The sequence below is a fragment of the Ovis aries genome, chromosome 22 (assembly GCF_016772045.2).
Source record: "Ovis aries strain OAR_USU_Benz2616 breed Rambouillet chromosome 22, ARS-UI_Ramb_v3.0, whole genome shotgun sequence".
In the NCBI taxonomy this organism is placed as follows: domain Eukaryota; kingdom Metazoa; phylum Chordata; class Mammalia; order Artiodactyla; family Bovidae; genus Ovis; species Ovis aries.
In genome coordinates this window covers 30,757,582-30,784,621 of record NC_056075.1, presented here as the reverse complement: position 1 = coordinate 30,784,621, position 27,040 = coordinate 30,757,582, and the positions used below count along the sequence as shown (strand labels likewise).

Here is a 27,040-nt window from a genome sequence, read left to right as displayed (position 1 = left end):
GTCCCAGAGACATACAGACGTTGCCCCTGCCTTTCATCAGTGCTAAAGGCCAATGTGGGGCTTGCCCAGTGCAGGCAATGAGACAAGGCTTTATCCCTAGAGAACTTAAAAACCACGAAAAGCCACCTTCTTTTTCTTATCACCAAGCATCAGCAATAATGTCAGTAAGAAGCTATTCCTCTTGGAAAGCATATTTTGTTGGCTTAAGTTCTAAAATATCCCTGCAGTTACTGTTGAGCTACCTGAAGTGAAGAGCCGACTCATAGGAAAAGACCCTGATGCTGGGAGAGACTGAGGGCAGGGGGAGAAGGAGGCGACAGAGGATGAGATGGTTGGACGGCATCACCGACTCAATGGACATGAGTTTGAGTAAACTTGGAGAGATAGATAGTAACGGACAGGGAAGCCTGGCGTGCTACAGTTCATGGGGTTGCAAAGGGTTGGACACGACTTAATGACTGAACAACAACATGTATGTAAGCTTCAGATGAGCATATCTGTACTATTTATCCTTTGATAAACATTGTATTTACAGGAAAGGTAACTTAGAGCATCCCTAGCTTTTCAGTTGGCCCCATCCATGCAAACCAGACCTCAAAAATAAATTTATAATAGATCAGAATCTTGATTTTAACTCAGACACAGTCATGTCTCCAATCCCTACAGTACTATATATTCCTGTGTTTAAGCCAATTTAAAATAAATAGCAATAGCACAGTGATTGTAAAAACGAAGAAACAGAACTTGAGTTACTTTAATCCAGTCATGCTATGAGACCACTTGGAGCTTTCATTTCTGTTTAAAATTTAAAACAGTATAATAGCAAACTACAAGATGTGATAATTTTGCTTGGAAGTATAAATTTTAATTCAGTGAAATACTAAATTTAGTGAATTTAGTTTAGTGAAATACTAAATTTGAGTAGTGTCTTTAAATCTTAAATGTATTCTTTTTCAATTCTTCGGTGTTTACAAACTAAAGAAACCAATCACGAAAATAATAAGTACTGGTTACGTGGTTTTTACTGGAAATAATTTTGTCATTTGGAAGACAGGAATGTGAAAAATTATCTGCTCCAGATGTCAGATGTGCTAGGTGAGTTTTCACTGCACTCCATCAAACTGACCCCTCTTCACAGGAAGAACCAATATCCTTCCAGAGCCTGGGAAAACCAGCATGTGACCCGGCCAGGAGTGAGTCTTTTGTCCACAATGGTGAAATGTTAAATCCAGCTGGTGTTCCAGCAATGCCATGCTCTGCTCTCTCTTGTAAGTACAGAATGCCCTTATGAAGGAATTTGATTCTACAATGATCACTGTATTTGATCACAACATACTTTTCATGCAAAATTGATGCTTTTCCTCAAATTCAGTTTCCAAATTTTTCTCAAATACAAACCAGCAAATTCCCAATTTCAAGCAATGGTGGCAGGAACATTGAAAACCCCTTCCCAGATCTCCACTCTCTCCCCATCCCGCACCTCCCACCTCTGCACCTGTCCACTGGGCTTTTTCAAGCCATCTATAATCAGCACACAATTTTTATATATAGGCTCTTATTTGTAACCACTCAATTCCCACACCCAAGGTAAAACATTCCTGAAGACAAAACCCATCACCATACCATTTGAATCTCTTTCCCTTGCCTATCTCTTACATAGTCTTGCACACATTATAAAAGTCAGTAGCCCATTTTAACTTATTTAACAAATACAAAGCACTTACTATAAATCAAAGAACTGAACATAGATTTACTGTTGAGGGGTACAGTGAAGTGTTACGTTCACAGTAGTAAATCCAAACATGTGCCAAACCACCCAACAACCGCACTCCTGGACACTCCTCCCAGAGAAATGAACACTTAAGTTCACACACTAACCTGTACACAAATGTTCATAGCAGCTTTTCTTGTAATAACAAAAAACGAGGGAAAGCCTAGATATTCTTTATTGAGTGAGTGGTTAAACAAAGAGGTACATCTATATCATGGTATATTATCAAGCAAGAAAAAGGAATGAACTATTGATAGACTCAAGAACTTGGGTCATTTGCCAGGAAATCAACGTTGAGTGAATAAAGTTAATCCAAAAAGGTTGCAAACTGTAAGATTCCCATTGATATAGTATCGTTTTTAAAGGCTGCGCCACGCAGCTTAAAAAATCTTAGTTCCCTGACCAGGGATCAAACCCATGTCCCCAGTGGGGGAAAGCCTGGAGTCTTACCAATCAGATTGCCAGGGAAGCCTCTAACATTCTTAAAATGACAAAATATTAGAAATGGAAAACAGGTTAGTCTTTGCCAGAGGTTGCTTGGAAAGGAGGGATGTGGGTGTATTTACACAAGGGCAATATGAAGAGTCCTTGGATGATGGAGCTGTTCAGGATCCTAACTGTGGTGGTGCAAGCATAAACCTACACATGTGATAAATTGCACAGAACTAAATGTATACACATATACAAATGAGTACACATAACGATGGAGAAATCTGAATAAGGCAAGTGGACTGCATCAGTGTTAATATCCTGGTTGTGATATTGTACTACACTTTTGCAGAATGGAGAAAACTAGATAAATGGAACATGGAACATGAGAACTGTCTATTATTTCTTACAACTGAACCTAAATTTATAATCATAGCAGCAAAGCAGTAAGCTAACAAGAATATCTCAAACTAATAATATTTACTTATTTAAAGTAATATATTTACTTTAAATATACTTGTCACGTCCGATTCTTTGTGACCCCATGGACTGCAGGCTGCCAAGCTCCACTATCCATGGAATTCTCCAGGCAAGAATACTGGAGTGGGTTGCCATTTCTTATAACACTCATAAGGAGCTTACTAATTACCAGGTAATATAAGCACTTAAATATTATCTCATGACTCCTCCTAACTACCATAGGTGGCATGACTATTACCATTCCCATTTTACAGATGGAAAAACTGAAGTACAGAGAAGTTAAAACACTTTGTCCAAAGGACACATAGCAAATAGGTTAACTGATGAAACTGATCCAAAGGCAGGCCATTCTTTCTTCATGAGGATTATTTTGACATACAAGTTTTTTAAGTTTTTACAGTATTTATTTTCTTACTCATTTGGCTGCATCAGGTCTTACCTGCAGCATGGGAGAGCTTCATCACACCATGCAGGATCATTCATTGTGGTGCAGGCACTTAGCTGCTCTGCAGCATGTGGGATCTCAGTTCCCCGGCCAGAAATAGAATCTGCATTGCCTGCATTGCGAGGCACGTTCTTAACCACTGGACCACCTGAGAAGTTCCCAAGGCAGGCAATTAAGATCCAGAACTCTCCCCTCAGAGATCTCCGCACTTCACTTTCAAAGTCTGGGGACCACCAAACAGACTAGACCCTGGATGCTGACAGTGGCTCTTCTAGAAGAGTCCCCCAAATCCAGGCCGAATATCTGACAAATCCTCCTGACCATAAAGTCAACCGTAAACTTCCCAAGCTGTCAACTTTAAAGGAAGTAAACGAACTATCAGATTCTAGTGTAAAAATCTCCCACCGGGTGAGAGGACGAAAACTTCTAACACAGGAACAACTCGCCACAGAGTCAAGTCTACGCTCCCCTTTGTCACTTTTGCCAACAGAGGTCAGAAGATGGAGGTAAGAGGTGGGCACGTTTGGGAACATACTGCAGGGCAAGAGTGAGGAGCCATAAAAAGCAAAATGCATCTGGGAGCAGACGAAAGGGGAAAGCTCAAACAAGACCATGTCATTGCATCAAGCTCTGCGCACCCTGACCCCAGCTCTCGCCGCCCTGCTGCTCTGCCTCCAGCGCTGTGTCTTTCCTGGCACTCTGGGAACGGACCTCAGGGAGCTCCCCGCCTTATCAGCTTCAAGCCCACCGGCTCGTAAACAAACAAGAGCCAGGGAGGGCCCTGGGGATTGAAACCCAGAACCTGTGTGGCATTCTAGAGTAGCAGGCCTATAGCAAGGCCATCTGGCTCAGAAGATTTTCAGATTATCAAGTGGGGAAGGCAGGAATGTCACGGCCTCTGTGGGTGGACATGGGGACATCCATCAAAAAGACAGCTATCGGGAAACCACAGTCTCCCTTTCCCACTGGAGTTGCAGAGCTGGGGTACGTGCATGTGCTGGTGTGTGTGGACAAACCAAAGTCCTTTTAGCAGAGAAATCACTTCCCAAGATTCAGTGCTAGAAAGGGCAAAGGGAGGGCTAAAGACCCAGATTTTTCAAAAGACAGACTACCAACCAGAGGGCAGTGTAACAACAATAATCGTGAACACTCTGGCTCAGAGTTCCCACTGGGTAAATGAGGCGAACAGTATGTTGCCAGTGGTCCAGGTTGATACGATGCACCATTCAGAAAAGGGGGATTGGGTAGAGACTGCAAGGGCCAGAATTTATTGGTTTCTAAGATGAAAACTCGTAGATACTCTCAGATGAGCTTTGGCTCCTCAGTTGATTAAAATTAAGCCCAACTAAGAATTCTGGGCTGGAAGAAACTAAGAGGAAATAAAGTTTTTCTAGTGATTTTAAGAAAGAATAATTGGGAATGGAGTTGGAAACGTGCGCTGGGAAAATGGAGTCTTGGCTCACTCTGTCACCCAAATGACTGGGTCCATGTCAGTTTTCACATCTAAAAAGCACTTCCCTGGTGGCTCAGACGGTAAAGAATCTGCCTGCCATGCAGGAGATCCAGGTTCGATCCCTGGGTTGGGAAGATCCCCTGGAGAAGGGAATGGCAACCCACTCCAGTATTTTTGCCTGGAGAATTCCATAGACAGAGGAGCCTGGCAGGCGACAGTCCATGGGGTCGTAAAGAGTCGGACATGACTGAGCAACTTTCACTTTCACTTGCAACAAAGATCCAAAATGTTCTGCTCCCAGATAAGAGAGAGGTAAACAAAGAGATAGTTCTGTCGCCCTCCCTCCACCCCCAACTTCCTGCTCTGCCTATTGGCATGAAAGTACATGATACTTGGATCAGCCACCCTGGGCAAACGAGGCCCCAGACATAAGAACAAAAGCATCAAGGCAGACAAATGGGAAGACCCTGGATGGAGTGCCTGAGGACCCTGTTGAAGCACTAAAGCAACCCTGGGCATCCTGCCTCCAGACTTCTTGTTAAGAAGATGATAAATGTCCCTCTGGTTAAACCTACTGTTTGACTTTTCTGCTGTCAGGCAAACGTTTGTCAATTGGCATAAAGCTCCCATAATGATTTTGCTCAACAACTGTATTACAGCTGCCAAAGTCACATTCCCTAACTGGCCCATGGCTGAAAGTTGGATGAAACCTGTAGACCTCTTTATCCTTGTATCTAAATCTGAAGCTCCCACGTAACACAGTGTAGCACCTATAAAGCTAGCCAGCCTTGTCACCTGGACCTCAGAAGTCACTGCCAAAGGCACAGTGAGTAAACACAAAGACATCCAAAGTAGAAGGAAAGGAGGGTCGGTGGCGAGGGACAGGAAGAGAGAAGTACAGGGGGCGGAAAGAGACAGGAAACAAGTGCTCTTTAAGAATGTGCTTTTTTTTTCTTTTTTTTTTTTTTTCCTTTTTTTTGAGGGATGTCCTTGTGCTTTCAGAATCAGCACACTCTGAGTAAAAAGGTGCTGAGTGCCTGAGCTCCATCATCACAGAGCTCTGGGAAGGCCAGATCCCATCGGGGAGCCCCTCAGCCACATGGTGCAGACATGCGAATGACCGATGGGCTTCTTGTACTGCCTGTGCATGACTTGGCGGAGCAAAACATATTTTACATTAGCTTAGGTCCTGACATTCTATCATGTTCCCTGTCAGGAGGCCAAGTAGTTCTTGGAACTCTGCACACCAAGTGACATATTACAGAACCCTAGCAAGCAAGCTGGCTCGTTGCCAAGTGCCCTTAAATTTAAAGACTCTTCTTACCTCTTTCACCTCCACTGCAAGGGGGTCCGGCTGGGTGGAGAAGTCCAGTAAGAAAGGTCATTATTCTTTTCCAACATCTAAGGTACTTTTCAAGGAGGCAATGTTACAAGGTGTGGGGCTATTTGCAATTAGATTACCCTTAGCGATCAGTATCACCAAGTTAGGAACTGAAAGTGAGACTAAGCAAGGCACCCAGGCGCTTGACGGAGCAGAGCTGGGGGAACGGCCATCAGAATGACACCTTTCCTTTCTAGCCGCTGGCTGTCTTCAGTGAACCTTCTCCTGGCGTCCTGCAGGGACACTCTGTCAGGCTGTAAGGGGAGAACCTCAAAGGCCACCTCACATGACACTGCTTGGAATGCCTGCAGCCTGATGGCCAGCCAGAAAGTCTGTATCTCCACATGGGTGTCAACACTCTCACAAGGACGAGAGGTCCTCCCAGGCTGGATTCCTAACGGGCAACTGTCAGCAGGGGCATCTCCCAGTGCTTTCCTCTCTGCCTCCCACCCCAGGTGCTACCATCTGCAGACTCTTCTTTTGAGTTCCACTTACTTTCCTAGACCACCTCCTGTATTTACTGGATGCCTCTATAAGCTCAGCCATGCAGGGGATTATGCAGCCATGTCAGGAATTAAAGGCAAAGTCTTTGCCCACGGAGCATGCCACCTGTAGTATGAGAAACAAGGTCTTTCTTTTTTAATGTGAGGAAACCAAAGACAGAGCTCACTGTTTGCTGTAAGAGATATACTGATTAAGAGTTCAGAGGCGGGAGATGTCACAGGAGAAAGGGGTGGTCAGCAAAGACTTCTTTGAAGAGAAGGAACTTGAGCAAATGCTTCAGGGAGGGATGAAGGTCAGACAGGGAGAAAAAAGAGAGGGAGACAGCAGAACTGTGACGGTTCGAAGTCCCTGGGCTCAGGGGCCAGGACACAGCCAGCATGGGTGGCACCCAAAAGGGTAGCGAAAATGAACCCACAAAGACGGGACACGACACACATCCAGTGAGCTGCAGGGCAAGCTAACATGCAATGCCTCATCTTTCTGCCTGTGAACACCTCTGTATTTCCAGCATCTGGCATGTGCCTGACTCAGAGGCTGTCCTCCATAAATGCTGATGAATCAATGAGTAAAAATTACTAAGGACCCTCATCCATGCTAGAGGCCCCAAACCAAGAAACTAAACAATACCTAATGGCAGGGGCCGCAAATACAAATGCCCCCAGGGCCCGGCAGGCAACAAGCATAGCCGGCTAGGGGTGAGCAATGGAGTAGGGAATGGGGCGAAGCAGGGGGAGCTCCAACGGTGCAGAAGCCCATCTTCCGGGGGACAGTCCCCACCCAACCGCAGCCCAGCACACCACCGAGATACACGAGCCCAGAATTATTGATATTATATGAAATCCCCCAATTTTAAAATGTAGACAATAATGTAAAAAAAAATAAACTGTGCAAGCCAAACAAAACATACTTTGGAGCCATATCCAGCCTGTTAGTGATCTTTGGCTATTCAGGATAAACTTTCTGTGCAAGAAGTTTATAATGTAAAAAAGTCCCCAATAACAGAAGTGAGAATGGGTTTTCCTTTGAAAGCAGGGCCTCTGGACTAGAATGAGTACAGGAAGACCAGAAACATTCTATATTTTGATCTGGGTGGTGAGTTACAAGAGTGAGGTTATTGTTGTTGCTCAGTTATGTCCGACTCTTTGCAACCCCATGGACTGTAGCCTGCCAGGCTCCTCTGTCTCTGGGATTCTCCAGGCAAGAATACTGGAGTGGGTTGCCATTTTCTCCTCCAAGGGATCTTCCCAACTTAGGGATCGAACCCACATCTCCAACATTGGCACATGGGTTCTTTACCACTTCTCACCTCTGGTCACCAGAAAATGGATCGCTACTCCTCTGAACCCTTCCCAAGACTTGCCATTGAAGCAGAAAATGACACCAATTTGCGGCCACTCCCCAGTGCTCAAATGGTCTCAGGTTCAGACTCCCAATTCTAAGAATTAAGTTTTCAAAGTCCACTCCCATCAGTGAACTCACCTGTTTCTTCAAATAAATCAGTGATTTTCCCGGGTCTCCTTTCAATATATCACCTCCTCCATGTAACTAGAAAAGGAGTTAGTTACAGATCTTTTGTACTCAGGGCTTGCCATGGGGAAGATGAATTTTCCTGGAGCCCAAGCCAGCAAAGAGTCTCCAGGAGAGTCAGAGGGTGGAGGCAGCCTTCCAGCAGACAGGCAAGCACACTTCTCTGAAACAGCACCCTCTCCCTGTCCCGGGCAAGAACCACGTTCTGACATATTCAGTTACGAGTGAGTGCCTGGGCATGAAATCGAAATGGCCCATGGTATGGAATGCCCGGGCAGCATGCTGTTGGATTATTTATGCCCTTTGCACTTGTGGAAGCCGAGATTTAATTATTCATCTCGTGTTAGATTTCCAATCCTGGGCTTCCAGTCTGCAGATGAATAAAGCATCTCAGTTAAACTGCAGGGGGATTCTGGGTCACCACTCAGCAGGGGCCGGAAAACTTAGTGATTTCAGCACCTAGGGATATCATCTCACTCTCGAAGGATGTCCTCATGAAATTTGATCATGTGAGAAAGAGTTTTAAGAACACTTTGAAGTGACACTATCTGAAAAACCCGATTCTATTCTCTCAATGACAGTGTAACTCAAAAGATAAAGGTGCAACATTTGAACCACAGACACAGCACTTTTGCTACGATGTCTTTCCTGACACACATCTGACTTATGGTAGGAGGCCACTGGCCATCTTTACTCCAATTTCTTGGGTAGAAAATATTTTAAAATTGTAGAAATTCTCAAGTTAAACACCAGTCAGCTTCTCGGGGACTGTGATTAAAATGCAAAACCAAAGTATGTTCTAACAGAACTAGCTCCTCTCATAGTAAGATCTAGTTTGCTGTTGTTGAAAGACCTATAGCTTGGAAATAACTATTTTAACGCAAACCATCATCAGCTTTTCACTTCAAGCAGACCAACTTAGAATTCAAACCTCATCTCTTCTCTATCGGTCTAGCCCTGCATTAGTAGGCCCAATCTTTTGTTTCAGTGAAATGGTTAGATTCCCATTTTGCTTATATTTTCTTTGTGGCAACAATATCACTTTTCAGATATAATTCTGAAAGGCTTCCAAGATCCTGCACAAATTTACCTACTGCTTCATCATAGTCTCCCTCCGCTTCAAGGAGCTACTCAAGCTTCCAACACAAGGGCCAACCCAGCACCAGCTGAGATGACAGCCAACATGGCAGCACCTGGGAATGGAGTTGGTCCATTCATGGGAACAGGACAAAAGGTTCTAGACTGTGCCATTTGGATGGCAGAATTATTTTCTTTTTGAGGACCAACCCTGCCTTTTGGTTTTGGATTTGTCCCTTGGTTCTCCCAATAGACAGCAAAGTTACCTTTCTTGTGTGTTTCTGCATTTTGCATCATTGGGAAATCTATGGTTACAACAGTGTTTGGCACACAGCAGGTGCTCAATAAATAATGTTGAATGAATGGCTTTCTACCAGAAAACACCCAGCCTGAGGACCAGACAGAAGCAGAGGGGAAAGTCACAAAGTTCTTATACCACACAGATGGGGGTTGCTTCTCTTGGCTCTGTGTGACCCAGTTGCTAAAAACAAACTTGAGAAATTTAAACTTGAGCCAAATATATCACTGGCTCATTATGTCATACCAATTAAACAGGCTCAAGATCATAAAATACAAAGTCAGTTTATAAGAGTAAGAATAATTGTTAGTCTATTCTGATATGATACCAAACACTCCACAGAAGCCCTATAATCTAAGTTATAAGTAATTAGTATGTTGGAAACATTTCTATATACCCTCCACCTTGAATGAGTCACAAAACACACAGTATTTTATTAAATATTTGCCAAAAATAGAATATACATCAATACTATATACAACCAAGCTCTCATATTTCATTGGATTTTACTTTGTAAAGAGACAACATGCCATTTAAGAAGAGAATTTCACTCTTAGGCAAGACAGTATAAAATCTGGAAACAGAAATAATTTGCCAAAAGTTCAGTTTTCAAATGGTCATAATTGAGATGGACAAATACCAGGCAACATACAATTTGCAAAAACTGATCCATAAAAAAGTAGAAAACCTGAGAAGATCTATAAAAAAGTAGGAGGTTGAATCATTAATCTAAAACCTCTCAACAAAGAAAATTTCAGGATGAAATAACTTTATTGGGGAATTTTAGAGAATTAACATTAATCTTTCTCAAACTCTTCCCAGAAAAACGATGAGGGAGAGAAAGAACACTTCCTAACTTAGTCTATGAGGCCAGCATAACCCTGATAACTGATCCCAAAGACACTACAAGAAAACTATAAGCCTGTATCCCTTATGAATATTGACGGAAAATCCTTAATAACATACTAGCAAAGTTAATTCAGCAGCAGAATTAAAAAAAAAAAAAACAACTATATACTATGACCAAATGAGATTTATTCCCTGAATTCAAGGATGGTTCACCATAAAAAATCAATCAATGTAATACACCACATTCAAAAAATGAAGGAAAGAAAACCACATGGTAACCTCAATTGATACAGACAAGCATCTGACAAAACCCTTTAATGATAAAAACAATAAACTACAAATAAAAGAAAACTTCTTCAACATGATAAAGGCATTTATGAAAAACCCATAGCTAACCTCATACTCAATGGTGAAAGACAAAGCTTTCTCCCTAAGATGAGGAACAAAACAAAGATGCCTGCTTTCACCATTCTATTTAACACAGTACCGGACATTCCAGCCTGAACATTAGGCAAGAAAAAGAAACAAAGAGCACTTGAATTGGAAAGCAAAAAGTAAAATTATTTTTGCTTGCAGACGGCAAGATCTTATATGTAGAAAATACTAAATATCCCATGAATAAAACCATCCATGCTAATCAACAAGTCAGCAAATTTGCATGATACCAAACCAACACACAAAAATCATTTTAATTTCTATACAGTAGCAATGAACAAACCATAAAGTAAATTACTAAAATAATTCAATTCACAGTAACATCAAAAAGAATAAGATACTTAGGGATAAACTTTACAAAGAAGGTGAAAGATTTGTACACTGAAAACTACAAAGCATTGCTGAAAAAAATTAAAGAAGACAGAAATAAATAGAAAAACTTTCCATGCCCATGGATTGGAAAATAATATCATATTGTTAAGATGTCAATACTGCCCAAAGTGATCTACAGATTCAGTGAAATTTTCCCAATGAAAAATTTTGGAAGAAATAGAAAAATCCATCAAAAAAGTCATACAGAACCTCAAGGGATCCTGAATTGCAAAAAAAAAAAAAATTGGCAGACTAACACTTCTTGATTTCAAAACTTACTACAAAGCTATAGTAATCAAAACAATTCTGGCATAAGGACAGACATATATACGAAAGAAACAAAACAGGGAAAAACTCACATCTACAGAGGAAAGGCCATCTTTTCAATAAATAGTGTTGGGAAAACTGGAAATCCACATGCAAAGGAATGAAGTTAGACCCTTACCTTATACAACATACCAAAATTAACTCAAAATGGTCAAAGATCTAAACTTAAGCTCTAAAACTCTTAGAAGAAATCATAGGGGAAAGCTTCACTATACTGGATTTAGCAATGATTTCTTAGATATGACGCCAAAAGCACAAGCAACAAAAGGAAAAAAATAAACAGGACTTCAAAATTTAACTATGAGCAACATTGAAGGATATCATCATCAGAGTAAAGAGAAAACCCACAGAATGGGAGAAAAGACATGCAAATTATACAGCTGATAAGTGATTAATATGTAAAACATATAAAGAAATCCCACAATTAAACAACAAAACACAACTCAATTTAAAAATGGGCAAAGGACAGGGAATTCCCTGGCGGTCCAGGGGTTGGGCCTCTGCAATTTCACTGCAGAGGCCATGAGTTCAATTCCTGGTAGGGGAAATAGGACGCCACATGCCACGTGGTGCAGACTAAAAATTTTAAAAATTAAAAATAAAAAAACATAGTAGATGAGACGCTATGCTTCTAAAACAAATGGGCAAAGGACTTGAATAGACATTTCTCCAAAGATAATGTCAGTGGCCAATAAGCATATGAAAAGATGCTGAACATCATTAGCCACTGCATGCGTGCATGCTCCCTCAGTCTTGTCTGATTCTTTGCAACCCATGGACTGTTAACTGCTAGGCTCCTCTGTCCATGGGATTTTCCCAGCAAGAATACTGGAGTAGGTTGACATGCCCTCCTCCATGGAATCTTCCCGATCCAGAGATTGAACCCACCTTTCCAGTGTCTGGTATGTTGCAGGCAGATTCTTTAATGCTGAGCCACTGGGGAAGCTCTCATTAGTCATTAGAGACATGCAAATCAAAACCATAAAGAGACATCATTTCATACTCACTAGGATGGCCATAATAAAAAACAAACAAGCAAGCAAAATAGCAAGCATTTTTTGAGGATGTGGAGAAACCAGAATTCTTGTTCATTGCTAGCGGGAATGTAAAATGGTATAGCCACTGCAGAAAATAATTTGGCAATTCCTCGAAAACTTTCTTTCTTTCTTTTATGTTATGTATACTTTGCTGCCAATAAAAAAAAAAAAAATGGCCTTAGCTGTTCATTTGAAATCATTCATTTCCACGGTAGAAAATAACTGATATCACTCAGTATATTGAGCTGAAAACCCTATTTCAGTATTTTTTTAATACCCATCATCTGGAAACACTTAAAATGATGCAACCTCTTTTCTGAGGGACACAATTCGACATTCAGATGAAAAGCCCGTTCTAAACACTTGCAATCCAAAACCTTCCCTGTCCCTTTGATTGTGCCACAACTTCTTCAGGTACCAAAAACACTAGGGAATAAAAACAAAGTAACAGGCTTTATACTCTAAGTCTGTTGTCACTAAATGCACAAAACACCATCACTGTGAGGCCAGACCCTACGCTGCGGGACTACAAGCAGTGGAAACAAGGCTCTCCATGGAATTTCACTTAAACTCCTGAGATTTTTAAAGACCCACTACCAGCACAGAACAATACCAAGGATTTCCAACAAACAGGGTGTAAAGTAGTTAGACATGATTTTAATGTGAAATACAATCAGCTACCCTGTCAAAAGCAAGCAGTTTCTCTGACGCTCCCACCCCATGGGACCAGGGATCTCATTCCTCAAGAGAAGCTGGAATTCTGGATTTCCTCCTCTCTCTGAATGTACAGTCTCTCTTCACGGCACTGATTAGCTGCCATCCTGTTATCTCTGCATGTGTTTCTTTGTTCATGTCTCCCTCCCAGAAGCTAAGCTCCAAGAGGGGGGCTTTTCCTCTCTTGTTCACCTCCTGGCTCCCTGGAACTTGAACGGAGCCTGACCCCTAGGAGCCCTCAGTCAACATGCACTGAATCAAGAGGGTCCAAATGTTGGGCTGGATAATGGAATCTTATGGTGGTGGGAATGTTCTGTATCTTGACTGTATCAACATCCTGACTGTGATACTAGACTGTAGCTTTCGAGATGTTACCATTGAGGGAAATGGAATAAAGGGTCTATATGTATTATTTCATACAACTACATGTGAATCTACAATAATTTCAAAATAAAAGGTTTAATTTTAATAAGCTTAAGAAAATTTAAGCAAATAACACAAATGCCTAAAAGATATTCTACAAAATACCTAATCAGTATTCTTCAAAGATATCAGGGTATAAAAAATAAGAAAAGACTAAGAAGCTGTCATAGACTGGAAAAGATCAGAGAGACAAGACAATTAAATGTTATGTGAGATCCTGGACTGAATGCTGGAACAGAAAAAGGATATTAGTGTGAAAACTGGGGACATTTGAATAATGTCTATAATTTAGTCAATAGGATGGTAAGCTCAGACATTTGAATAATGTCTGCAATTTCGTCAACAGGCTGGTACCCAAAGCTATTTTCTTAGTTTCGACAAATGTAAGCTGTTAACGTTAGGGGAAGCTGGGTGAAGGCCATACGGAAACTCTCTGTACTATCTTTGCAACATTTTATTAAATCTAAAACTATTCCAAAATAAAAGTTAATTTTTAAAAAATGTACTGTTGGAAGAGAAACATCTGATAACGCACGGGGTGGTTAACTGAAACTATACCTGGTAATTTTTCAGATAAAATCATGCAAATCTAAGCAATAAAAATTATTGGAAAAGCCCCTGATGCTGAGAAAGATTGAGGGCATTAGGAGAAGGAGGTGACAGAGGATAAGATGGTTGAACGGCATCATTGATCATTGACTGGACCTGAGTTTGAGCAAACTCCAGGAGATAGTAAAGGACAAGGAAGCCTGGCGTGCTTCCTAAGCAGCAACAACAAGCAATAAAAACATTAGGTGTCTACTCTTGTAAACAATTATGCTGTGATTTGAATCCACAATTTCTCACCCAAAATCCTTGTGACCAGATTTGTTTTGGAATTTACAATCTACTTGATTTCAAAGAAGAAACATGATGTGTGCTGTTCATGAAACCCCAGTGGGGTCCAGGAAGCAGTTTCTTATCAAACGCATGAAAAATTCTTTAGCAAGATGAGTGAGCAGTCACACCTGCAGGGTAAATGGAGACCACCAAGAGCCACCATTCTTTTGAGTGAGATTTTGTTGCCAAAAACTTTGCTAAAAACTTGCCATTTTCAGAGCGATTTGGATTTTAAAATAGCAGACAGGAGGTTACAGACTGGATTAATAGGATTCCAAGTGAATAAAATGTTGTCCTTTAAGGGACTTCCCTGGAGGTCCAGCAGTCAAGACTCCACACTTTCACTGCAGAGGTGCAGGTTCAATCTTCGGAGGGGGAACTAAGAGCGTGCATGCAGCACGACATAGCCAAACAGTTTTTTAAAAAAGAAAAAGAAAGAGTAAAAGTTAAAAAAAAAAAAAGTTTTTACTTTTAATGGTAAACTTTCAAATTTCTAAAAAGTATTACCATCTCAACTCTTTTTTCCTCTCTCCCTCCCTTTCTCACTTTTTTCCTACAATTAGGAGTTGCATCCAAGCCCCAGGGTGGCTTCTAGAATGTTGATAACATTAAAGTTATATCTCATACTCCACGGCTGGTTAGAAATGTGATAATTCAATGAGCTGTGCACGTATGATTTGGCCACTTTTCTGTGTGTACATTAAATGTTGACTTTTTTTTTCTTTCAAAAGCAGGAATCAACAGAATTAAATTCAAAGTCACCAAATGCTAACACCGCAAGAAATCTTCTCTCACTGAAGATATGTAGTCCCATTTCCTGGTTCCACAGCTCCAGAGTGGTACAGTGAGCTGCCCAAGGTCACATAGCAATGCAGTGGGAGAGCTAAGACTCCCACTCAGCCTCTAGTGCAGGGTTCTATTTGTTATGCAAAAACATGAGATTTCAGTTTCAAACATTTGTTCTATAATATGTGTTACTAATTAACTGGGAAAATTTGTAATTAATACCAAAACATTTTTTGCCCATTTAGATTTATTTTTTCCCATGAAATTACTGAACTGAAGTCTGGATCAGATGTTCCCATCTAATTTGGTGTAACTATGCTTCCCTCTAATAATGTGTAAAACCATCAATGACCATAAATACAATTTAAGTGTTTTGTCATGTCATCCAACTTAATTATTTGGCTATAAATATAATATCACAGATGACTTAAATCACATTGATTGGGCTCATCACTAAAAAAACAAAAAAAACCCTCTGGTTAACTAGGACATTTTGAGGATGGAAAGGGAAACGTGATTTGGGGGCCGGTGATTTATCTTACTACTCTCCTGATTGGTACCATATGACTCAGCTTTTCCTTTCATTGCATTTACGATCTTGCTTTTGACAGTTTTACAGTCTTGCTGTATGCAGTATACCGCAGCAGTCCTAGAAAAAGCACTGAGCTCAAAAGGACACAATTTAATGATTTCTTCCTCTAGAAAAATAAATGATCTAAAAAAGATGCATAGACACAGAAAATTCCAAATGCCAGGCATCTATAAAAACCTAGTTCTTTCTAATGGAATTATAATTTCCATAAAAGAAAACTAGAATCAAATCAGAGGTTCTCAACCGAGCTTCGGACTATGAACCTCTGACATCAACACTAAACTCTGTGTGTGTGTGTGTGTGTGTGTGCGCGCATGTGTGTGTGTGTTGACCTTAAATAAAGGAAGGATGCGGAGAAGACTCGCTAGCTACTATAAATAGCAGAAAGTGAGGTGTGGACGTGAGACCCCTTGTTTCTATTGGAGGTTTCATGAAGTAAGAGCCTCGAGAATGCAATATAGCACTGTATTGTAAAGACCATGTAGCAGCTCTGTGAGGCAGGAGGGGAGACCTGGTTCCGTTTTGAGGATGAGGAAACTAAAGAACTTTGATTAGCTCTGTGGCCAATAGATGTGGATTCAAGACAATCGGAATTCAGACATCATTTAAACCAATCCTCCTCAGAGCTACCTGCACATTTATGTTAAATTACAGCTGAGGAGCTAACAGTGTTTCCATCACATCAGATTGCACCACTGTTTTTAAAACAAAACCTTACACTATTTAAAATACTACAGAAATGTAATTTTCAGTGCATCAATTTTAATTTGTGTTTTATACATCATGCAAAAAACAAAACAAAGCCTACCTTTCTTATCACCTCCATCCCTCTTCCATCCTCTCCCACTACCCAAGGCTACCCCAAATCCAACTTTTATTTTCCACTTTCCTTCCAGCCATCCCCTTTCCAGGCACTAAATCCAAAGGTAGGAATGTCTCTCTCTATTTCTACTTTGCAAACCAGAAGTGGGGTGTCTTTTCCTCCCACCCTCCCGAAGGTCTCCCTTCACCTCTTTACCTCTTGTTGTGAACAACTGGGGACTTGCTAACCAAAATAGAAAAGAAAAATGCATTCCATCTCCCCTTCCTATCTAGGTGTTTAAATGCCAGAGCTATCTTCCAGCTACCCTATGACCATCCCACACACGGACACAGCTGTCAACAGAAGAACAGAAAACAAGAAAGTCCACGCGAGTCTGACCTGACAGAAGACAGGTTTGTCACCAGTCTCCAAGTCGAAAATAGATCACCCACCGCTCAGAAGGGCACAAGGCACTTTTCCACTCTTATCTCAGCAGCCTCCAGCAGTTAGGTGAAATGCGCTGAGCACTTGATGGAATGAAATGTACAATCAGCGATATGCTTTCGAAATAACTCCTCTTTGACAGGCCCGCCAAGGACAAGAGGACAACGAATCTGTAAGGTCGAAAGTGACAGCGCTGAGTTTCCACTGTGACCACACACCCCACAAAGGCCAGGAGTGGCCCACACAACATCTTTCCCAAACCTACAGCTGGTTCAATCACCTCATTTCACAAACAGCGTCCCCAGTGCACTTCATTTCAGACTAAAGGGCAGATCCAGGAACCTGTGCTGGAGGTTTTATGAATTTATTCCCTTCCCAAGATGTCAGGAGCTTCCACAGTCATACACAGATGGCACCAGCAGTTCTTTTGTCTCCTTCACATTATTTTGTTTTAGAGGCCCTGAGCTTCAAGGGATCTACATCTGACTCATGCATGTGACTTTACTAGGCTGCTTCATAGACATTGATAAGAATACATGGTGACAAAGTCTATGATTCCCTTTGATAAATGTTTAAAAAATTAATATCTTGGTTTTTCATCCAATCCTACAAGCAGGGAAAACGAACAACTTCTGGAGAAACAGCATGCCAGAGATTTGGATGCATTTTCTCAGTACTAGTGGGAACCCACCTGAACTTCCCCAAGACTACAGAACCCACACCTTTTTATGCCAAAGAAGGTAGGACTTAAGCTGCAGTTTTTAAGGCTCCATGTTTTAGTAAATTCTGTCTAGGACAATATCAGAAGCGCCCAAATTTCTTTCCTATTCTTCACTCCAATAATGTCTTGGGCAAATGAAAATTCTTTTCTTTGTCCATTTTTTTAAACTGATACTGTAGGAATATTTTTTCTACAAATTTCTTTAAAAGCTGAGCTGATGTAACTTTCCCCCCCAAAATTAATTAGTTCAAAAATCTTTGTCACAGGATGTGCCTTGATTTTTCTCTCTTCTTTCCATCATCATTGACCACAAAGCCCTAAGTAAAGAACATTTTCTGAACTCACCTAAAGGATCTACAAAAATGGAACAGTCACACCCACCACTCTTCAGTTAATCTTTTGTATGGCTATCAAAGGAATGATTTTTATAGGAAAAAATAGAAGTTTCTCTTATTTTAGAAAGCTGACTCAACATATTCGTCTCGTGTTTAAAAGTAGATCGGACAGCCTGGTTTTTGGAAACCTGTGTGACTTTCTAAAGGCTTCCTTGGCAGCTCAGTAGTAAAGAATTCGCTTGCAATGCAGGAGATGCAGGTTCAATTCCTGACAAGGTCCTCTGAAGAAGGAAATGGCTACCTGTAGGGAACTAGGTTTAAAGAAGGTTGAGAAGTGCTTGCAAACGAGACTCTCAACCAGGGCTGAACATTCTTGCAAACGAGATGTTCTGCCCTGGTTGAGAGTCTCGTTTGCAAGCACTTCTCAACCTTCTTTAAACCTAGTTCCCTACATCTACCCACTCCAGTATTTTTGCCTGGAGAATTCCATGGACAGAGGAGCCTGGCAGGCTACAGTCCACGAGGTCACAAAGAGTTGGACATGACTGAGAGACTAACATTTTCACTTCACTTTGGGCTTTCTAATTGAGGTCAAATCATTTAAGACAACATTTTACCTTAATCTAGAAACATGCATGCAAGTAAACTCTATTTACTTTAAACTCTGTTCCTAAGCCAGATTTTTCACCTTTGAAGTTTTCCAACAAATAGAGTAAAAGAAAGTTCTTTAAGAGCCAGAATGGGGGGAGAGCTAGTAACTTGGACCACATTCACAATTCAAATCTGATCTAGAATGCACCAGAAAATACTCCAAACTCCTCCTTCACCCAGCAAAATTAATGAAAACCTATTGCCAGCTCCTGACCAGCTTCAATCGCCGCAAGGCTCACACTCCCAGTACAAGTCAACCAGCTGTGCAGTACACTCAGAATGTAAATTTGGCCAGCATTTTGGGCTGAAAAATAAAACTGCCTCTGCCACTGACAAGTTAACAAAAGCACACCTACTAGTCTAGGGCCACCAGATGTCCACAAAGCGGAAGTTAGGTAGAATAAAGCCAACTATGAAATCAAGAGGATGGTCAAGAATTAGATAAGACCAGAGAAATCCAAAAGAGGACACACTTACAACTACTTCAAAAATCATGATCATCCTAATCCAAAATACAGAAAAAAATAGCTATGAGTCCACACTGATATAAAGGAAGAGTTTTTCTTCACAGAATTCCTATTAATAAATGAAGAAATGAGTGGAATAGAAACAGAAATTCACCATTAGAACACCACAGAGATAACTGTTACAGGCAAGATCCACTGATGGAAGCTAAAATGAGCAGATGAAAGTTTGAGGAGAAACAGGACATTTGCATAATCTTAGAGTATCTGTCTTGAGTGAGTGTGAAGTTGCTCAGTTGTGTCTGACTCTTTGTGATCCCATGGACTGTAGCCTACCAGGCTCCTCCGTCCATGGGATTTTCCTGGCAAGAGTACTGGAGTGGGTTGCCATTTCCTTCTCCAGGGGATCTTTCCTGACCCTGGAATTGAACCCGGGTTTCCCACATTGCTGCAGACGCTTTACCATCTGAGCCACCAGGGAAGCCTTTCAGATATTTTTAATTACACACTGGGTGGGGGGGGGGGGATAACTGTTAAATTTACAGTTAATGCCACCTTAACCAAGTGATTAAGAGGTCACTGAGATGGACACAACCCTTCTGTGGGATTCCCATTTAAAAATGTCACCCATCCAATGAACTCGAACAGAGAGTCCTACAACAGGGGTTGCAAACTTCAACCTGAGGGCCTAACCTAGGCTTCTGCCTATTTTCATAAATGAAGTTACGTTAATGAACTCACTCATTTTCATAGTGTCTAATAAGACTGCTTTGGGGTTACAACCGTAAAGCTGAGGATTTACAACAGAGACCGTACAGCCTGCAAAGTATAAAATATGTACTATTTGACCCTTGACAGAAAACATTGGCTGATCCTTGTTTTTTAAAAAGGATACCTCAAAAGTGAAAGGCAAGGCAAGAGTGAAGAATTGCCACACACTGGAGTAGACTACAGTCTGTTGTTCAGTCGCTCAGTCGTGTCCGACTCTTTGCAACCCCATGGACTGCAGCTTGCCAGGCTTCCCTATCCTTCACTGTCTCCCTGAGTTTGCTCAAACTTATGTCCATTGAGTCGATGATACCATCCAAGCAGAGACATCACAATTAAATGCCATGTGCGAACACCCTGTTTAATATCCTGGAATAGAAAATAACATTTGTGGAAAAGCTGCTAAATTTAAAAAAAAAAAAAAAAAAACTTTGCAATTTGGTTTCAAATATTGTACCAAGATTCCTTTCTTGATTTTGATAAATGGACTATGCTTATGTAAGTAGTCAACACAAGGGGAAGCTGGGTGAAGAGTATACAGGAATTCTCTGTGCTGCTTGCTATTTTTTGCAGATTTTCTGTAAGTCTAAAATTATTTCAAAATAAAAAGTTAAGAAAGAACTATGATGACTTCCTCAGCCTGCTATGAGGCTGAGGGAATGGCAGCAGCCGTCTGGAGGCCAGCATCACCTTCCAAAGTTTGTCTTTATGGGGCTTAAAGGCAACTGTGAAAATAATTCCAGTGTTACTGGCACTTCATGCCAGTGGCCTGAAAGGAGACAGGATTAGCAGAGAGTACTCCTGCTTCAACCAATACTGCCTTTAAAAATATATTCTAGCTTGGGGATTCCTGTCCTTAAATACAAAGTACTGAATAAAAGGACATCTAAATTTCTCCCATGATGTCTGTCGGAGCCTATAACCAGCTCTAACGAGCTATAACAAGTAGGTAGACACGAAGACTGTCTTGGAAGAGTCGAGGGGGCTAGGTTGGGAGCAGACCCCACTGCCGAGGACCCTGGTTTGACAGCTGGGGGAGACAGCGTGCTCCTGGGTTGCTCGGCCAGTTCTTTCACCAGTTCCCTGTACAGCGCTGACACAGCAGTGAAATGCCTTCAGCAGAGATGTCCCTTCTTCATTACTCAAGGGCTGAGCCCTGCGGGGTTAGCAAGGAGCTTGAGGCTAAGGACCTCTGCTTCTCTCCCATCAAGCAACTGCACCTGGGCAAAAACAAGCCACAGAGTCGGGATTTTTCATGAATTTCAACAAGTCACACTATAATTATGCCAGAATAAAGAGAGACAATCAGTCTGAGACTGCCAGAAAGACGTGGCAAAAAGATGCTAAGGGGAGCACAGGTGGGGGGTCGGGGGTCACACAGGAGGAGTGGCAAGGAGAAGTGTGGGTGCAGCTCTTCCCTGCAAGGACCCTCAAAGACCACCTGTCTCCCCCCAACCTTACTGATCAGCCCCTGTGTAAGCAGATGAAGCTGGGGGGAGGGGAAAGTCCACACAAACCGGGCCAAGTCCATCACGTGGTCCCCAAGTGCCCTGGACCCCCGGGTGAGCTGCCGCTGTGACAAGCACCCTGGGACAGAGTCTCGGAGCCTGGACTGGGGGACGTGTGTGTCAGCCCCAGAGCTGGCCAGACACCCTTGGCAGATGACGGCTCCCGGCCGAACCCGTGCCCCGCAAAGGCCGGCCATCCATTCCTGAGCGCCTGCGCCCACTGCGAGTGCCCCAGTGGGGCCTGGAGAACCGGGCTCCAGACGCCTTTACAGCTGACAGCGCTCCTCCTCCCCGCCTTGAGAGAAATGAACCCCTGGGGTGGGGAAAACCAGGCCAGTGCCATGTGAAGAAGGAAGAAGAGGCGTTTTATGAATGGGCCATCTGGACAGGAAAACAGCCCTTCGGGCCCTCCCCGGGCGGGGCTATCCCTCCTCCCTCTGGAAATTCTTTCAGCCCCATCTGCTCAGAAGGAGGCAACACACCCAGGGTGCAAACCCACGACCCACTCCCCAGCTTCCGCCCCCTCCAGGAACATTCCAGTGGTTTTGCCAAACAAACTAATTGTTCTCCCCCAGGCTGGCCTGTGTGACAACAGGTGCCCGGCTCCAATGCCACCACAGTTTCTGGATTTTATCCGTGTTAACTGGCCTATATGATTGTTTTTAACATCATTTAAAAACAGCCCTGCCTTACTATGCCCTTCTCTGGACGCCTCAGAGGTAGAGCCTAGCGGGGCAGGGTCAGTAGGGAGATGAAATTGAGATGGAGATGGCCTCCAACTGCCTCTGGCCTGAGCCTGCAGGAGCCGTGAATGACAATCACCAAGTGAATGACTCTGTGGCCATCTGCGGGCCGGGCCGTCTGTCTGGATGGGAAGTGTGTCTGCATATGCCCCAGTCCGTCAGGGCAGGACTGCCTTCCAGCCTCAGCCAAGCCCTCTCTCGGAAAACAGCTACTCTGCACGCGGACAGATCTCCAGCCTTCCTCTTTACCTGCCCAGTCCTACCACCTGCGCCTTGGAGAGGCTCTAAGCGCTCACAAAGCACGTCGACACAATCACATTTGACTTTCCAAACAATCCCATGAGGCAGGCACCACAGGCAAGACACCAAGACACAGCAGCTTATGCGATGTGCCCAACTGGAAAACTGCAATAACTGAAGCCATTATAAAGACTAATAAGAAAAATGTCAGCTATGCTGGACATTTATTAAGGAGAACATTCATGAGGAAGAGAGGAGTGTTTACAGATGAGAAATGGAGGCTCCATTTCATTGATGTGAAAACCAAGGCTCAAGAAGGCCAAGTTTTCTGCCCACGTCCACACAGCTACTTAGCATGGTTTTCTGGGTTTGGACCCATAGCCTGCAAGCCTACCCACTGTGGAGCCCTCCCATCTCGGAATGTGGGCTGCAGCCAAGCATGAGCTCATTTGTGCTCTGGGTCTGAATGAGCGCGAATTAAGTCATTCCAGGAGTCCATGGTATTGTTGAGCCTGGACCTTTCAGACTTCTGGTCCAGAGCTCCCTCTGCTGCACCACACCATGAAAATGTCACGTCTTGATTAAGCATAAAGGGATTCTACCCGAACATTCTCCTACTGCCCATTTCTTCTAAGATAAAATTTGGACCTAGGAAAACTCTTTAAGGCCATCAAGCTCAACCCTTTATATTCCAACTCTTCTAGTTTCAGCGAAGCCAGCCTCCTTGAATAAAGGAGATACAGCAGAACGCAGAGTAGACCCCACATCCCCCTGGCCTTACATGTTCAAGCGTGCTTTCCGGAACAAAATTGCACCAGAAATAAACAATGAGGGGGAGTCACCCAATGAGACATTTGCGGTGGTGGCCCTGAGTCAGAGGGTCCTTTCTTATAAGGCTGTTTTAACTAAAATGAACCAAATTATGAGACGATTCATTGCTTATGGTCTCAGCATGGCTCAAACGTGTCTTGAATTCATTAGTGACCCCTTCATGGCCAATTAATGGCAACTTGATATATTTGAACACCTTGACATCACATCTTTTGCATAATCATTCTTAACCTTTGCTCTTTGTTTAGGCTTTTATAGAAACTTTTTTAATATGAATAAACTCTTTAGTTTCAGTTCCCCTAGCTCTATTTTCCCACTTTGGGTAGAAAGAACTCCTTTTTCTTCCTTTATATTATTTATCTCAATTTATGCTTTTATAGTTATCTATTATTTTGTTTCTATCTGTTTTATTCATTAGACTGTAATTTCCACCCATAAGGCCCACACCTGTTCTGTTCATCACTTGACATCACTTCACTTCACATCAGCACCTAGCATTAGTAGGTGTTTGATATATACTTCTCCTAGTTGAATGAAGTGTCCCATGTGTTAGACTGGGAAGCACTAGCCTCTGAAGAATGTGAACCCCATTTTCTTAAAGCAAAACAGTTCAGAAAACCATTATTTTACCAACCAGGTTGACATCATTACCTTTCAATGGTCATCCATCACATGAAGACATGTAACGTGAGATATATGTTCATCAAAATAACCAACCATTTCAGACCCCCATTTTAAAATGCACCAATCAAGAATGGAATATGAAAAATTGGGCAACACTGCAATTTTTCCAAAATACCCCACAGCACCAAATAGATCTACCAGATAACAATCTGACTCTAGCCATATTTGAAAACGTAAAAATTCTAAAGCAAATCTGCAGAATTTTTAATAAAGTTTCTAGAAATTTTTAGACATTTTTCTATAAATTTTTAGAAATTTGTTTCTACAGAAATAAATTTTCTGTAGAATGTTAATACATTTTTTCTAAAATTTGTAGAAATTTTAATAAATTTTCACTTTTTCAGAAACACTCCATATTTTTGGCACTGCGGTCCACGGGGTCGCAAAGAGTTAGACACAACTTAGCAAGTGAACAACAACATATTTTTTTTAGCATTTATTTCCCTTTATACCTTCTTGCATTCCCAAATGTCAAAACCAGTAGTGGATTAAGAGCAAGAAAGAATGTTAAGTAGTTTCAAAGAAACCAAGGTGGATTATACCAAGGGCATAGAAACAGGAAACAAATAGATGTGCCACAACCAAGGAGACGGAAAATCAGAAAAAAACTAGAAACTGTTCTTTCTGTATAGTCCCTTACATTGTGGCTTTTGAAATTCTCAGAGGAAGTAATGCTAAGAAAAACTACAGCCACAGAATATCACAGAGGAAAACTACCATGAGGACCTCAAACAGAAGCACTGGGTACTGTTTCTCTACCAATTCTGAGAGTCATGTTTCTAAACAGTGTTTCATCTTAGTCCACAGTTTTTCTCCTACTGTTTTTTTCTTTTTAATATTTTGTTCAAATGTCTCTGTCTTGTCATAATTATTCCATGCATCATTTAACTTTACAGACAATTAAATATGCTTTCAAATTTAATTGCTTTCAAGTGCTCTCAAAACTTTCAAATATTTATGGTTCTTTCTAAGAGGCAGGCCAATTATCTGTGGTCAAGCACCATCAGGAAGCAGGAAGCAGAGAGAGGACACTCATAATTTCAGCAGATCCCAATTTCAGCCCATGGAATGCACAATTGGCACCGAACTCTGTGCCAAATTTCAGTACAATGGCAATGTCCTGGTTTTACCCTCCAAGTTTCGGAGGGCAAAGGGAAATGTAGTCAGTTCATGGAACAACGCAGAACCACATCTGGAATTTATAGTCCATTCCTGGAACACCCTGGCAGAAGGAATCCAGCATCTGGCATCTGGGTTGGCTAATTATTATGGCAAATGACACCAAATAAATTCTATCTGAATCATGTCTTACCCTTATTCCTTCTCCTCAGATGCTTCTTTATAGAGGTATATCTCAGAACCATAGTAGCTATCATTTTCTGCCTGCTAACTCCCTGCTGGGTATTCTGCTAGATGATTTTACATACATTATCTCATTTAACCCTCTCAACAGCCCTGAAGTAAGCATTACTATTGTCTTTTCTTCATAAATGATGAAATCCAGGTTCAGAGAAATAACTTGTAAGGTTACAGTTAATAAGCAGGAAAGCCAGAATGTGAGCCCAGGTCTGTCTGACTTGAAATGCTGATCTCCTCCAAAACCCAAGGGAGGATGTGGGGAACAGGGGCCGGTGGCAGGGGGAAGACCTTGTTAATCTTACCAAGGGCTCTCAACTGTTACTAAAAGGCCATAATATATTATGGTGAAAACACAGACTGAAGCCAGGCTGCCTGATTCAATCCATCTGGATTCAATCCATTCAATCCCACCTCCATCCAACCCCAGCTGGAAGTTACTTAACTTCTCTACATCTCACTTTGCTGTAAAGCAGACATATTAATGATTGCTTCATAAGGCTGTTCAAGGATTAAATAACATCCTTGAATATGTAAAATCCTGGGAACCATATAGCAAGCACGAAATAAAGGCTAGCTGCTAATACTACACTATTGATGATGATGATGGGCATTTCAAGATCAGCCTTTCTTCCTGACCTTGGGCTTCTCCCAACCTACATCCACCATCCTATCTAACCTTATTTATTAATTTTTGATCTTAAAGCCTTCAGTTCAGTCGCTCAGTCGTGTCCAGCTCTTTGCGATGCCATGAATCGCAGCACGCCAGGCCTCCCTGTCCATCACCAACTCCCGGAGTTCACTCAGACTCACGTCCATCAAGTCAGTGATACCATCCAGCCATCTCATCCTCTGTCGTCCCCTTCTCCTCCTGCCCCCAACCCCTCCCACCATCAAAGTCTTTTCCAATGAGTCAACTCTTCACATAAGGTGGCCAAAGTACTGGAGTTTCAGCTTTAGCATCATTCCTTCCAAAGAAATCCCAAGGCTGATCTCCTTCAGAATGGACTGGTTGGATCTCCTTGCGGTCCAAGGCCTTAAGCAGTATCAATCAGCTTAATACGCTGGTTTCCTTTTTACAATTTAAAAGCTTCAAAACTATTAATCTTGTGAGCCGCAAAGACTTGGGATACATTACTGAGCTTGTGTAGTCATGGCACAAATGTCCAGCTACAGGTTACATAATTCAAGTCTGTCCATCATCTGCAGTTGAGAATAATTCTAAGAAGATACTCAGAACATGTTTAAACTGCAGGACATTGAAGCCCTGCTCTAACTCGAAAGCAGTAGGGCAAATACAACAGCATTGGATTTAAGAAACCAGGGTTGTAAGCAAAGCCCCAGGAACATGAGAGCCAAGCACAGAATATGTGAACTGGTGATACAGTTACAGGTTTTCTAATGGATTTTACAGAAAATAAGTACTGACCATGAACAACTCAAACATGAATACCATCCTACATAGTTCACTTATTAAAACTTAGCCCTTCTGAGACAGGCTGGGACCTGGGACCCTTTGCTGCAGTGCCTTCGCCTGGACAAACAAAACACAAAGAAACAATATGGGACTGTGCGCATGCACAGCTGGGGCAAGTTTATGAACAAAAGTATACACCCTCCCCACCAAAAAAGTGCCACTTTTGAGGTACCTAGAGCAAAAGCAGGGTACCACAACCAAACAATGGGCAAACCACCTAAGCCACCCCTCCACCTG

The 27,040-nt window shown here is 42.0% G+C and overlaps 1 protein-coding gene across 6 annotated transcripts in view; it reads right to left on the bottom strand.

Moving 5' to 3' along the window:
• Positions 1 to 27,040, bottom strand: part of RBM20 (RNA binding motif protein 20) — a 191,981-nt gene that overhangs the window by 134,226 nt on the left and 30,715 nt on the right. The window lies entirely within an intron of this gene.